The sequence below is a fragment of the Physeter macrocephalus genome, chromosome 6, assembly GCF_002837175.3.
Source record: "Physeter macrocephalus isolate SW-GA chromosome 6, ASM283717v5, whole genome shotgun sequence".
Classification (NCBI taxonomy): domain Eukaryota; kingdom Metazoa; phylum Chordata; class Mammalia; order Artiodactyla; family Physeteridae; genus Physeter; species Physeter macrocephalus.
Window position 1 is genome coordinate 61,765,149 of NC_041219.1, and position 13,664 is coordinate 61,778,812.

Below are 13,664 nucleotides of genomic sequence, written 5' to 3' on the forward strand. Positions count from 1 at the left end.
TATGCGTAGCAGAATTTTACTCTGTGATCCAATCTGAAAACCTTTTCTTTTAAAAGGTGAATTTAGTCATTTCACATTAATTCAAGGTTAATGTTTGTTCTTGCTTTGTCATAAATTTTTAAGTGTATTTTCTGTTTTCACAATTCATAGATAGCATCTTTGTTTTTATGTGTGGGTTTCTTCTGTTAACACTCAAGTATTTGTATTTTTATACAAGTGGTTTACTTTATAACACACCATTTCACCTGTATTTCTTGAGATAATGCCAGTTAATTCCCTACAATGATCAATGGTAAATTTAGTATATTGGTTCTTCCACCTCCCTTCTTGAATTAGTGTGCTAGGGCTGCTGTAACAAAGTACCACAAACTGGGTGACTTAAACAGCAGAAGCTTATTGTCTCATAGCTCTAGCTCTGGAGGCGAGAAGTTGAAGATCAAGGTGTTGGCAAGGCTGGTTCCTACTGAGGGTTGGGAGGGAAAGATCTGTTCCAGGGCTCTCTTCTAGCTTCTGGTGGTCTCAGACATCCTTTGGCAGGTAGATGGCTTTCTCCCTGTGTTTTCACATCATCTTCCCTTTGTATGTGTCTGTCTCTGGTCCAGATTTCCCCTTTTTATACGGAGGCAGTCATATTGGATTACACCCCAATTACTTCATCTTTACTTGATCATAATTCATGACAAAACATTTGGTCTAAATTTTCACCTGGTCTATAGAAATATTTTTCTGTTTTTTTTTTTTTTTTTTTTTTGCGGTACGCGGGCCTCTCACTGCTGCGGCCTCTCCCGTTGCGGAGCACAGGCTCCGGACGCGCAGGCCCAGCGGCCACGGCTCACTGGCCCAGCCGCTCCGCGGCATGTGGGATCTTCCCGGACCGGGGCACGAACCCGCGTCCCCTGCATCGGCAGGCGGACTCTCAACCACTGCGCCACCAAGGAAGCCCTTCTGTTGTTTTTTGACTCCCTCTTTTTTCTGTTCCTCTCCTCCATTTTTTTCCTTGCTGCGTCTCTGTACAGCTGCTACCCTAGTTCCAATTTGATTACTCAATTTTGAATGGATTTCCCACACCTTCCCACCCCATGGAGTTTTATATATGAGAGATGAATGCATTTCTGTCATAGATGCCATAGAAAAAAGTTTCAGGATGGAGAGCTTAAAGGCATTTCAGTTAAAAACTGACAAAGACTTGCGTAGGAATGTCTGCCACTATGCCACCTGAAAACAGCCTGGGGCCTGATCTTTTTTGTCTCTGGGCCCCTGTCTCTGGATACAGGAAGGCTGAATGCTATTTTGGGGGATTTTGAAGATTTTAAATGCAGCATCAGAGAGAGAGAGTCGGAAGTACCTGTCAGTGAAATAAAAAGTTGACTCATTGAAAAAAATTTTCGGAATGGATTGAGTTTTTACTGGATCAGCTGTTCATGGAATGTCAGTGAGAGAGAGGGGTAAGAACATGTATCAAGTTAGGGATATTTAAAAAAACAATTCTGAGATATATGTGGGAATTCATTTGGTCTCCCCCACCACTCCTTTCTAACCAGATGAAATCAGTTCACAATGTAAAATGTCTCTTTTCTTACCTCCTTATGGACTGAGGTGATGATGACGATGATGATGGTGATGAAGAGGAGGAGGAGGGCGGGGGAATATGCCCAGTCCAAGGGATTCTTCTTTAAACCTACAGCCTATATTTTTATGAATCAACCTGTACATCCCATTCCCCACTGTTGTAAACTAATTATTTTGATTTTGCACTTCAGTGTGTTCCCTTAATCTTGATGAAACGCCTTTGCCAACTCTTTCTGAAACCTGTAGCCCAGGGTGATCTCTCCCTCTCTGAATTTTCTTGAATCCTTGCTTAATCCTTTCTACTTTTGGCATTCTTTGGCCTACTTAGAGGTTCACGGTTTCAACTATTTCTTAATTTTATTGACTATTATGTTTGTGTTTGTGTTTCTCCCTCTCCTTGCTGTTTTGGGGTAATTTTCTGAGAGTCGATGGATAAATTCTGCTTTTACACCATCATATTTAATTAAAAAGTTGGTGTCCGGGGACTTCCCTGGTGGCACAGTGGTTAAGAATCTTCCTGCCAATGCAGGGGACACGGGTTTGATCTCTGGTCTGGGTCTGGGAAGATCCCACACGCTGCGGAGCAACTAAGCCCGAGCACCACGACTAGGGAGCCCGCGCTCTGGAGCCCGCGAGCCACAACTACTGAGCCCGCGCGCCACAACTACTGAAGCCCGCGTGCCTAGAGCCCATGCTCTGCAACAAGAGAAGCCACCGCAATGAGAAGCCCGCGCACCGCAACGGTGAGTAGCCCCTGCTCGCCGCAACTAGAGAAAGCCCGCACGCAGCAGCGGAGACCCAATGCAGCCTAAAATAAATAAATAAATAAATAAAATAATAATTAAAAAGATAAGCAGTAACGTCTAGCATTCTCAAAAGCTGTTTTAAAAAAAATAATAAAATAAAAAATAAAAGTTGGAGTCTGCATTTTGAAAGCTCCTCCAGTGTTAAAGCTTTAAAGATGACCACAGATTCTTTGATATTCTTCCCACTGAGAAGTGAGGTCTAATTTGCCTTCCCCTTGAATCTGGACTGGCTTTAGTCAGTCAGTTATAGTAACTCACTTTTAATAGAATTAAGCAGAAATGACACTACATGACCTCTGAGGTAGGACAAAGAGGCCATGCAGCTTCTGCCTTGTTTGCTGGAGCACTTGCCCTTGGATCCCTGAGCCACCGTGTAAGAAGGTTGACTATTTGAAGCTGCCATGCTATGAGGAAGCCCACACCACATGGAAAGACTCGGTGAAAAAAACTGGCTTGGTAATCCCAGTTGAGCTCAGCCTTTGCGTCATCCCAGCGCAGGTACCAGACATGCTGGTGAAGAAGACTCCAGCTTATTCCAGCCTCCATCCATTTGCAACATCCCCAGCTATAAGGCTTTTCAACTGAGCAACCCAGACATTGTGAAGTAGAGACAAGTTATCCTCACTGTGCTCTGAATTCTTGATCCATAGAAGCCCTGAGAATAATAAAATGGCTGTTGATTTATGTCACTAATTTGGGGGAAGTTTAGTCTGTAGCAGTAGACAATCAGAATGCCTTATGATACTTTTGCATAATAAAACTTGAGAACTATTGTTTATAATTTACATGGAACTCAAGAAAGTTGGTGGGGTGTTTGAACCTAGCTAAGCTAGAACTGCATTTCTTAGAATTTCTTTCCCTGTGTGGTTCCAGGTTGGGGTTGGTGACAAAAGAAACTTGTGCAAGTTTCTGAAAGGTGGAAGGGAAGAAGCAGCCGTTTTTTAATGCTCTCAAGGTCAGTGTAGGGCATCAGTTGCTATTGCAACTCAGATGTGTTATCACTGATCTGCTGGTTTACCTTGTTGGCCTGGAGCAGAAACCTGTAGCTCCTTCACCTTCTGATGGACCTTTTCCTTTGACTTCTTTGTGTTTTGGGCGAAGGAAAAAATGCAGCTCCATGAGGAAAGATGCCAGAGACTGGGAGAGTGAGCATACCCCTGGGACAAAACAGTGAATGAGTACTGCTGTCCATCCCACATTAAAAAAAAAAAAAAAAAAAAGCTTTTGGTCCTCTTTATTGCTAGGAATTGAAACGAATGCGCTTGCCAGGTCAGTAGTGTATCCCAAGTGACAGAAACTATGTTGTTCTGTTTCAGTAAAGGTATCACATCTGGTATAGCACCTGTGATTGGGACTACCCCTTGCTTAAGTTTATATCAGTTTATGGTAGTGAACCAGGAGCTGTCAATCTTGTTTCTTTTTCTTTTTTCAGGATTAGAAAGGTAAATTAAACTGGAATGTGATGGGGACCACCATCTCTGCTTTCTTTAATACTTTGAAGGTGGTACGAATTTCTGTAATTCTTCCCAGTGTGTGGTATTCCTTCTGATATACTATCATGGCTGGAAGAGGAAGCAGGTAATTTCAGAGGCTTTCACTTGGCCATTTCTACCGTAATGACTCTTACTGAACAAGTCAAGGAGTAAAGATGAGGGGTTTTCCTGTTTTTAAGTATATCCATCCCAAGGATGTGCTCAGGGGCCCAACAACATTCATGCACACATCGTACCCACCATGAGATGAACTTGGGCTAAGACACCATTTCTCTCCTTGCTTTCATAAGCTTCACTCTCACTTGGGAACTATGATGGCATGTTAGGTCCCATGGCATCACTGTCAGTCCAGACTGTGTATCCAGTAGGTCTGGGTATTCCCCTTTCCTTAGCGTGTCTAGAAAAATGGCTGCAGATTCCTTTGAGGAAGGAATGGGGAAGTGCTTATGCATGTATTTGACGTGGCATTGCAAGGTCTTTTATCAAGGGGATTAGGCATCCTTTTCAGTCAGTAGGCTCTAGGTCTCAGAACTGTCCTAAAACTGATAAATGAGACTGTAAGTAACTATTGTCATGACTGATATCAACCTTTTTCTCATTACCTTTCAATTTTTGTGTGGTTACATAAACCAAGTAATATTCTAATCTGTTGTCCATCTGTATTGTTCCTAGTAACACCCTGGTCTATTAGCCATTGTCACAGATGCTGGTAGGTCAGGGGACCTTGGCTATCATCCCGAGCTTGGTCTGTATTACAATCATCATGTTCATCTTGACTCCTAAGTTTAGATGCCATCATCTGGCCTCTGCTGGTCTGGAATCCTGTCACCCCGTTTGATAATAGAGAGTTTGACTCCAGGGTAGAATCTCCTGCAATCGGTGGTGTCGTACAGAGGCCACTTATTGCTGGACTTCTCGAAGATGCTGGCACCCCATGACCAGTGTCATCTCTTGTTGCTCTTGTGATGGGAGTGCCCTCTGGGCCTTCCTGGGGGACCTAGTTAGGTATCAGGTTCTCCGAGTTGTATAGCAATCATTCTAACATTTCTACTTTCCTGAACCTTCCTCCACACTCTGTCAAGGCAGTTCTAGCATTTCTATCTCATGGCCAACCAACATTGTGTTCAAGCTTGAAGGAGTCACCCCAACAGCATTTGAGGACTGACTGATTCAGGTGTCCTTGTCAGGACAGTAAGCCCCAGGTCATGAAAGAGTGCTCCCATGTCAACAATTGCTCCCTTATCCTGCCTTTTATTTTTCCCTCTCTGTCTAACACCCTTGAGTTCCATTTCCATATATGCCCCAGCTCCTGTTGCTATATGCTGGCCAGGTATTCGTATTCACAGAGTGCATATACAATATGCTTCCAGAGGAGTATTTCCCCACTTGGGTTCCACTCTGACCTGCCCCTAGTCATTGGTTTGAAGGCAGGTAGCCAGATCTAGAAGAGAACAAGCATAATTTTGTGAACTACCTGCCTCAGGTGTGGTCTTTTGGGAGTCTCCGTTTTAATGGAGGCTGTTCTTCTTTAGCAAGGGGGTGGGGAGCTGCTTTTGCCAACCTGGAAGATTAAGAGGTATCGGGGTTCAAGGTGGTTAGGCTCATGCACCCAGATATCCCCATGGTAGGTCTCTGATTCTCAGCATCATGATATCAGGTCCTTGAGCTTGATGTGAGACCTGTTTAGACTGTTGTTCAGTATTCTTTGAGCTCTGCTAGCCTAGCAGTTAAATCCTGGACTTGATTTTCAGGCCCCTGTGAAAAAGGGTAAGAACCTCTTTAAACACTGCCATGGAGGCTTTCTCACTTTCACAGTATGTCTAGAGTTGTCAGGTTAACCTGAGCCCATCTTTTTTAATTTTTTATTTTTTTTCTTCAAGGCCTTTAAGGCCATGAACAAAAGTCAGCCAAATCCATAGTTTTTTTAACTTATCACCAGTAGTGGAGTCATTACTGATGTTTGACCTATCAGTGACCCAGTTCCAGAATTTCCTTCTGAGGGAACAACTTTTGAAGAACGCTAGGTTCTTCAAAAAAGCAGAGCCTGTGACAAGGACTTGCATGATGGTCATTGTTTTGGAAAATGATCCTCCAAGGAGCAGAAGAAGGGAGGATGAAGCAGGAAAGGAGGAAAAGATAACCTGAGAGCACCTCACTGAGTTGATCCCGCTGTGGGGGACTAGAAGTTCATCCTGCTAGGGACACCCTGGGAAGTCATGTAGAGTGCCCGTGAAGAACTGTTGCTTGAAAGAGAAGAAAGGGGTATTTACACTGACTCCTGTCCTTGTAGGAGGCTTGCTTCGTGGGGTATTCATTCTCTTGCATTTCCAGTTTTTAGAAAAATTATTTGGTTCTTTTGTATCCTCTAAAGGTGATCAATGAGGTTTTAAAAAAAGTATCATTATAAACTTGTGGATTTTAACATATTTTATATGTTTCACTCTACTACGATCATTATTCTTATTGATAATGTTCCACCTTTGGCTATTGGGAGCCCCTGCAAATTGTTTCAGTTTTGACCATTGGGAGCTCCTTCAAACTGGTTCCTGTGGACTTTTTTGCATGACCCCAGTGAACGTTAATAGCTTCCTTGTTTTCTAGTATGACTAGGTATTCCAGGCTCATTCCTCCTTTCCCAAGGAGCCCTGGTTCCTTTTCATGGGAAATGGTATTTAGAGAGTACAGTCTGGGCACTAGGGGTCCTCATTGGGCTGGTCATTGCTTCTAGGTCGTTTCCTTGGGCAGAGCTAGAAACATTTATTCTTGTATTCTAAGTTAATACTCGTATTTCCAATTCAAATAAAATATCACATTTTCAAAACCTAACTTCTTTGATTTTATATTTGTATCTCTTTATACTTACTCTTTAGCATAATTACTTAATTTGCCTTAGTTTATTCTGTGTGTATATATAATAGTTTCAAACATCATTAACGGATTACTTGTTTTATCCTATTATATATATGTGTGTTTAACAGTTTCATACTTTTGTTATTAGCAATATGACTCCTGGATACAATTTAAGATTACTTTGCAATTCTATTTTTCCTTTAGACTATACCTTACAAGGAAGGTACAAATCGCTGTGTTTTGAAGTTATTGAATTAATTCTTCTCTGTATAGTTAAGCCATCAACTTGATATATTTGATATTTTTTGTTTTCAGTTTTCAGGATTGATATTTTCCTATCTTGATTTATTTTGGTTTTATAATTACATAAACCATTTACATGGTTTCTAAGTTAAAAGCTATAAAACAAAGTATATTCAGAGAAGTTTATCTTGTAACCCTGTTTCCTCGAACCTGCTTCTTCCTTCCTCCTAAAAGTAGTCATTTCCCATTACATTTTAATTTATTCTTCCATTTTTGAAAATATATGCATTTTCTCATTTTGCCTCCCTGTTTAGGTAAAGGTACACTGCTATTCACTTTATCCTGCACCTGGCTTTTTTCACTTAGCTATGCATCATGGAATCACTCCATAGTGGTACATAGGAATCTTACTGTTTTCCCCACAGCTGCATAGTTCTCCACTGTATGAATTTACTCAGGTATAAATGGAGGACAGCACCAAGAGATTTGGAATCAGTATCTAGAAGAATAGAATTATCACTTACTGTAATGGTGAAGACGGCAAAAAGAAGAGGTTTTGGGGGGAATATCAAGAGTTTGGTTGAGGACACATTTTGTTTGAGGTGCCTGTTAGACATGCAAGGAGAGTTATGAGTAGACTGTTTTGGATAGACAAGTCTGGAGTCCAAGGGCAAGGTCCAGGCTGGACATATAATTTGGAAGTGAATAGCCAGGGATTATGGTGAAGGGGTGGAGGAATAAATGCTCCAGGCTGGTCACTTCACCCCTGTTTTTGTTAACTCCTAACTCTAGCTGAGATTTTGGTTGCCTGATTTTACCCTTCGGACCCCTATTTCACTGATTTCCCTGACGGACAAGAAGGCAGTCATTGCCTCAAAACAGAGCTATGGAAGAGGCAGGAGGGAATGTCAACTTGTTTTCACTAACGTATTTCTCCCAGCCTGTCTTCTGCCCCAGGCTCTAGCCAACCCATATGCCCCCACCCCTTTCAGGTAGATAAACCACGTAAATGGTTTATGTAATTATAAAACAAAATTAAATCAAGATAGGAGAATATTAATCCTGAAAATTGAAAACAAAAAAATCAAATATATCAAGTTGATAGCTTAACTATACAGAGAAGAATTAATTCAATAACTTCAAAATACAGCAATTTGTACCTTCCTTGTAAGATATAGTCTAAAGGAAAAATAGAATTCCCTTTCAGGTGCACTGCTTCTACCTCCCCAGAGGTTTCTTACTGTCGATGTCATTAGTTCCTGGAATTCATGTTCTCTTGAAGCTTTTCCTTGTTTGACTCTGCGGAAGAGAGCCAGCCATCTGTGCCAGTTTACCATCTTTGCAGGAACCAGAAATTCTATTTGAGTTTTAAAATTAAGCAAGGGAAAAGAATATTTATTTTTTTTAAGAGGAAAAAATATGGGGGAACTCTAGTTCATCATCTCTTTTCAAATAGCCTGTGAAAACATCCCAAAGAGACTGAACCTGATTAGAGTCAGGTTCAGGAAAACAAGGACTCAACAAAACTAGGAACTGCAAACTGAGTGAAAATATAAAAAATTGACTCTTTATGAAGAAATGTTATAATATAAGAACTCTGAAGTTCTACTATAGGTAAAGGTGTAATGTCTCCTTAAGAAGTATTTCCCTGATCTATAGTATGCATGGGAAAGAGGTCAAAGTTCATCACTGACTACTTCATAGAAAAGTTACAATCAACCTTAAATATGATCACCATTAAAATAACAAGACGTAGATTACGAAATGAAACTGGATGACATAATCTGAGGTTAATAAAATGTAGATAGTTATTAGAAAAGAATTTCAATGGAAATTAACATCTACATTTTATATAATTTCTCTTGATTGATTCTAGGTTCTTAGCATATTTTCTTTTTTCTTTTCTATTTCTGTTCTGGTGGCAACTTTAACATTTTTTAGAAGAAATATATGCTTATTATCCACTTGTAATACTAGTGAATATGAAGTCAAAAGTGAAAGTTATCTTATAGCACTTCTCTCCTTTCATGGAGGCAATGCAACACACCTCCCATAGATAATCATTCTTGACAGTTTTGTGTTTATCTTTCCTGTCTTAGTCCATTTAGGCTGCTCTAACAAAAATACCATAGATTGGGTAGCTTATAAACAACAGGAATTTATTTCTCACAGTTCTGGAGGCTGGGAAGTCCAAGATCAAGGCACCAGCAGATTTGGTGTCTGGTGAGGGCCTGCATCCTGGTTCATAGAAGGCTGTCTACTTGCCATGTCCTCATGTAGCAAAGAGGCAAGGGAGCTCTGTAGGGCTCTTTTATAAGGGGACTGAGACCTTTCAAGGCCTCACCTCCAAATAACATCATATTGGGGATTACGTTTCAACATATGAATTTCAGGGGGACACAAATATTCAGCCCACTGCACCCTTTATACACATTAATCATTTTTACATGCACACACACATGCACACAGTACAGCATTATAGATTTATTTCTGAAATTCATGATGGGCATGTTCTCATATTAGTACATTTAGATCTATGTCATTATTTTGAGTAGCTAAAATTAATTTTGTACACATATTAATAAATTATATTTTTATTTCGTTGAAATGATATACACAAAAATCAAATTGAAATGAATTATACCTTCTTTTATTCTTTAAAATTAAAACATTGTAAATATAAACTGAAGTAGTGGGACTTCCCTGGTGGCGCAGTGGTTAAGAATCTGCCTGATAATACAGGGGACACGGGTTCAAGCCCTGGTCCAGGAAGATCCCACATGCCGCGGAGCAAATAAGCCCGTGCGCCACAACTCCTGAGCCCGTGTGCCACAGCTACTGAAGCCCACGCACCTAGAGCCCATGCTCTGCAACAAGAGAACCCACCACAATGAGAAGCCCGTGCACTGCAATGACGAGTAGCCCCTGCTCGCTGCAACTAGAGAAAGCCTGTGCACAGCAAGGAAGACCCAACGCAGCCAAAAATAAATAAATAAATAAAGTTATTTAAAATAAATAAATAAATACTACTGAAGTAGTACCTGATCATTGGTCCCAGTTGTATCTCTTTTTCTCTAAGTTGCCAGTTTGTAACTTTTGTCCCTTCATTAAAAGAGATAACAAATCCACAGATCTATAAGGCTAAGGTGTGGAAAGCAATACTTTGGTAACGGAAACAAACAGACTCTTGCATCCCTGATCTTTAAGACTGGGGAGTGGAAGAAAATATATTCAAAAATTTTTCAGATAAGAAAACAGAGATGCAGGATTAAAATTAAGGTTAAAAAAAGAATTTGTAAGGTTAAAAATTTTTTTTTTTTTTACGGGCCTAGCCACTCTGCGGCATGTGGGATCTTCCTGGACCGGGGCACGAACCCGTGTCCCCTGCATCGGCAGGCAGACTCTCAACCACTGCGCCACCAGGGAAGCCCCTAAAAAAATTTTGTAAGGTTAAAAAAAGAATTTGTAAAAAAGAATTTATATGGACTAGGTAGAAAAACTTCATGCAAAAACCCTTTCTCTAAGGTGCTTTCTCTTATTTAAGGTTGGTCTAGTAAAGAAGAAAAAGAGCTTCATTCTTAGACATGAGAACAAAACCTCAGGTCTTTATGGTTAACTCAGAAAAAGAAACAAGGAGAGAGTTCTGTGATGTCATAGGTAGCAGTAGCTCCAGGTACATTCTCTTCTCTAAATAATCCATTCTTGCTCTTCACTGGGCATTTTCAGCTTTTAGAATACATGTCTAATGTCTAATGTCTTTAAAGATTTAAAGCCCAAGCAGTGAGAGAAAACATTTCTGAGGGGAAGGAGGAATTAATTCCATTAAAAAACCCTTCTCTCTAAGGAATGTGAGTGTTGACTACTGAAGGAGAAATTAATGTCAAAGGAAACCTCTTGCGTTGGGAGACAAAACTTCATGTGCTTAAGAGAAAGAGAAAGGAGGGGGGAGAGAAAATATTTTTGATAGAAAGGAGGAAATAACTTCAAGCAAACATGCTTCAGTATTTCAGGCCTCTTAAGGGTCGCCATATGGAACAGGGATTAGGCCTTGTTGGTTGCGGCTTTGGGAGGGAAAATTAGCTTGCGGGCTGGTGGGCGTAGGCCGCAGTCGCGACATCATCCAGCAGTGCATTTCAGCTGCATACCACGAGCTCTCGGGAGCTGGTTGTCCAAGCAGGGGTGACGTGACAGAGGATTACAGAAGCCATTCCTACTCAGCGGGGATTAGATTTGCAGAGCTCTGAGATCTTGTCCAACATTGAGATCCAGCGCTATTAAAAGAAACAAACACACGCTCTCAAATCCCCTTCAGCCAGGCAGACACTGGACACGGGGCTGGGAGTGACATAGGATGGCTCTGTTGCCATGGAGAGACTGTTGGCGGATGGGGGCAGAGAGGTGACCTCGGGAAATATTTCTAGCAGGGCTTCAGCAATATAAAGAGTTTAATTTAAAATGAATGGCAGTATTCGTGGACATGTGAGTAGAGGCAGGGTCAGAGAGCTCCCCTAAGGACAGAAACCGGGGCTGGCACGGGCAGCTCGGCCTGAATGGCCCACATGCTGGAGGAGATTTAGAGCATTTCCATACAAAGACACTTCAAAGCCTGAGGTGCCCTGAGGCATAAGGCTCCCAACAGAAGCCCCCTTTGCCCCCATGTGAAGGCTGTACTGTCCTTTCCTCTGAAATTGCCATTCTGGATTTGCATAGAAGGCATGAAGTTAAAGTTGGTCGATGGGGAATTCCCTGGCGGTCCAGTGGTTAGGACTCCATGCTTTCGCTGCTGAGGACCCGGGTTGGATCCCTGGTCCTAAGATCCCACAAGCCGTGAAGTGCGGCCACAAAATAAATAAATAAATAAGAAATAAATTTGGTCGATGAACAGCCTCTGAGGCAAATATATTGAGTGTGATAAACAGTAAAGATTTTTATTTATCATTCCAGTTTAAACTAAATTTTTTTGCCAAATTTTTTCCTTTAAATTAATACTTACGAATATCTAGTTTACCATGTACTAGAAACTGGAAGAGATGGTGTGTCATCGATGAGATTAATATTTTAAAACCTGGATAATGATGTAATGGAAGACAGATTGGAAATTAAATTGTCACTCCACTGGGAAAGAATTACATAATATAAAGCCAAAGGTAATGAAATGAAATTCTTCAGCGTCTAATATTTCTAGCCCTAGTTTCAAGGTGAAAGAGAAAAGATGTACACAGATTTTCTCAATAAGAGAACTTGATCATTATGTATTGAAGGCTGAGGAAGAAAGAAATTTGTCTTCTGAAAGAACAAGTTAATACTGTGTGAAATGTCCTCTACCAGAAATCTACTTGTCTTAAAAGATTTTGTTAGTGAAGGAGAGAGTAGTTTTGTGTAAATAAAGATCTCTGGAATAAGACGACAGAGTTTCACAAGTTTAAGGCCAAGGTATTAAAGAGAAACATAAAAGTAAACATTTTTCACAGGAATGAGAAAGTATAAAAGAATCATATCTTACCTCTGAGGGTGGTAGAATGAAAATGAAGTGTACGTGCTGGTCATCAGAAACAGCTTCCTGTAAATCTCCCTAAGGATACTACTAATAGTCTTTAAAGCTATTGATAAGGCAAAAACTACAACGACAGAAACGCCCAAGGTCTGTAACTCTAAGGAGAAAGAGAGAATGAAGAAGAAATATGTCTAATGTCATGGACGAGTAACCCCATGCCATATCATCTCTCCAAAAACTCCTCCTTGGTTTTATTTTTAGCCTCTTCCCAAATTAGGACAAGTGCCCTTTCTCAGCTGGACTGTACCTTGGTGCTTTTGATCTTGAGATGGAAATTTCAGACCCTAAGAGCCAGAGGCCACCAGAGGATTTCTCATCATCTTTGTGAGCTTTGTGGCTCCTGTTCTCTGCCTGAGGTTGTCTTCCTTAAAGTTCCCCGCGGTCCTCTGCCCAGATTCAGTGTCTTTGTCGGTCAGGACATGAACGAGGCATGACCCGGTGACATTTCCAAGGACTTAGATTGTTTTTCACTCCATGTGTCGCTCTGCTCAGAGCAGATCCTGTGGGTTCACGGAGACATCCTATTCTCTACTTCATTTGGGTCACCAAGGGGCAAGTTTATTCCTATCCTCTTAGAAACATGAAAACGTACACACATGGTTTTTCCATAAAGAGAGGCTTTTAATGGTGCAGTTGTAAAAAAATTCTGACGCTTGTGTGAGATGTTCAGCCTGGCTTCTGGGAAGAGGTTTATGAATCCTGTTGTACCTTGTTTAAGAACAATAATTAGGAATTATTAGGTCTGTTAATCCCATCTGCTTCCCACGAGAAGAAAGAATCACTATGGGGCTGGATTAGGGTCCCTGGCTTCACACTGAGGTATCCATACCTCCTATGGTGGGTGTTAAAAGCCGGACTAGAGAAGAAGAAAGTAGCTTGGGGGAGAATCTTTCTAAGACAGGGCAGGAAGAAGAGAAAATAATATTGGGGAAACCTACTATATATAACAAAACAAAACTTCACATCTATCAAGCAGAGATACACAAAAAGAATATTTGAGATCGTTGACGCTTTTGGGGGGGCCAATAAATTAATACCCATCTTCCCTGCATAGCTCCGATTGAAGGGAGAGTAGATCAAAGAGATACGCAGATGAAGATAAAAATATCAGCTTCACTATTGAAAGCTAGACTGAATAACGTGGCTTAG

General features: G+C 41.0%; 1 long non-coding RNA gene across 1 annotated transcript; it reads right to left on the reverse strand.

Moving 5' to 3' along the window:
- Window positions 1–5,384: 5,384 nt before the first annotated feature.
- LOC129392191 (uncharacterized) lies at window positions 5,385–12,665 on the reverse strand. The gene is made up of 3 exons (XR_008617668.1): window positions 12,465–12,665; window positions 10,003–11,232; window positions 5,385–5,429 (listed from the first exon to the last, which is right to left on the reverse strand). It is a non-coding gene; the product is annotated as an uncharacterized lncRNA (long non-coding RNA).
- Between the last annotated feature and the right edge of the window lie 999 nt (window positions 12,666–13,664).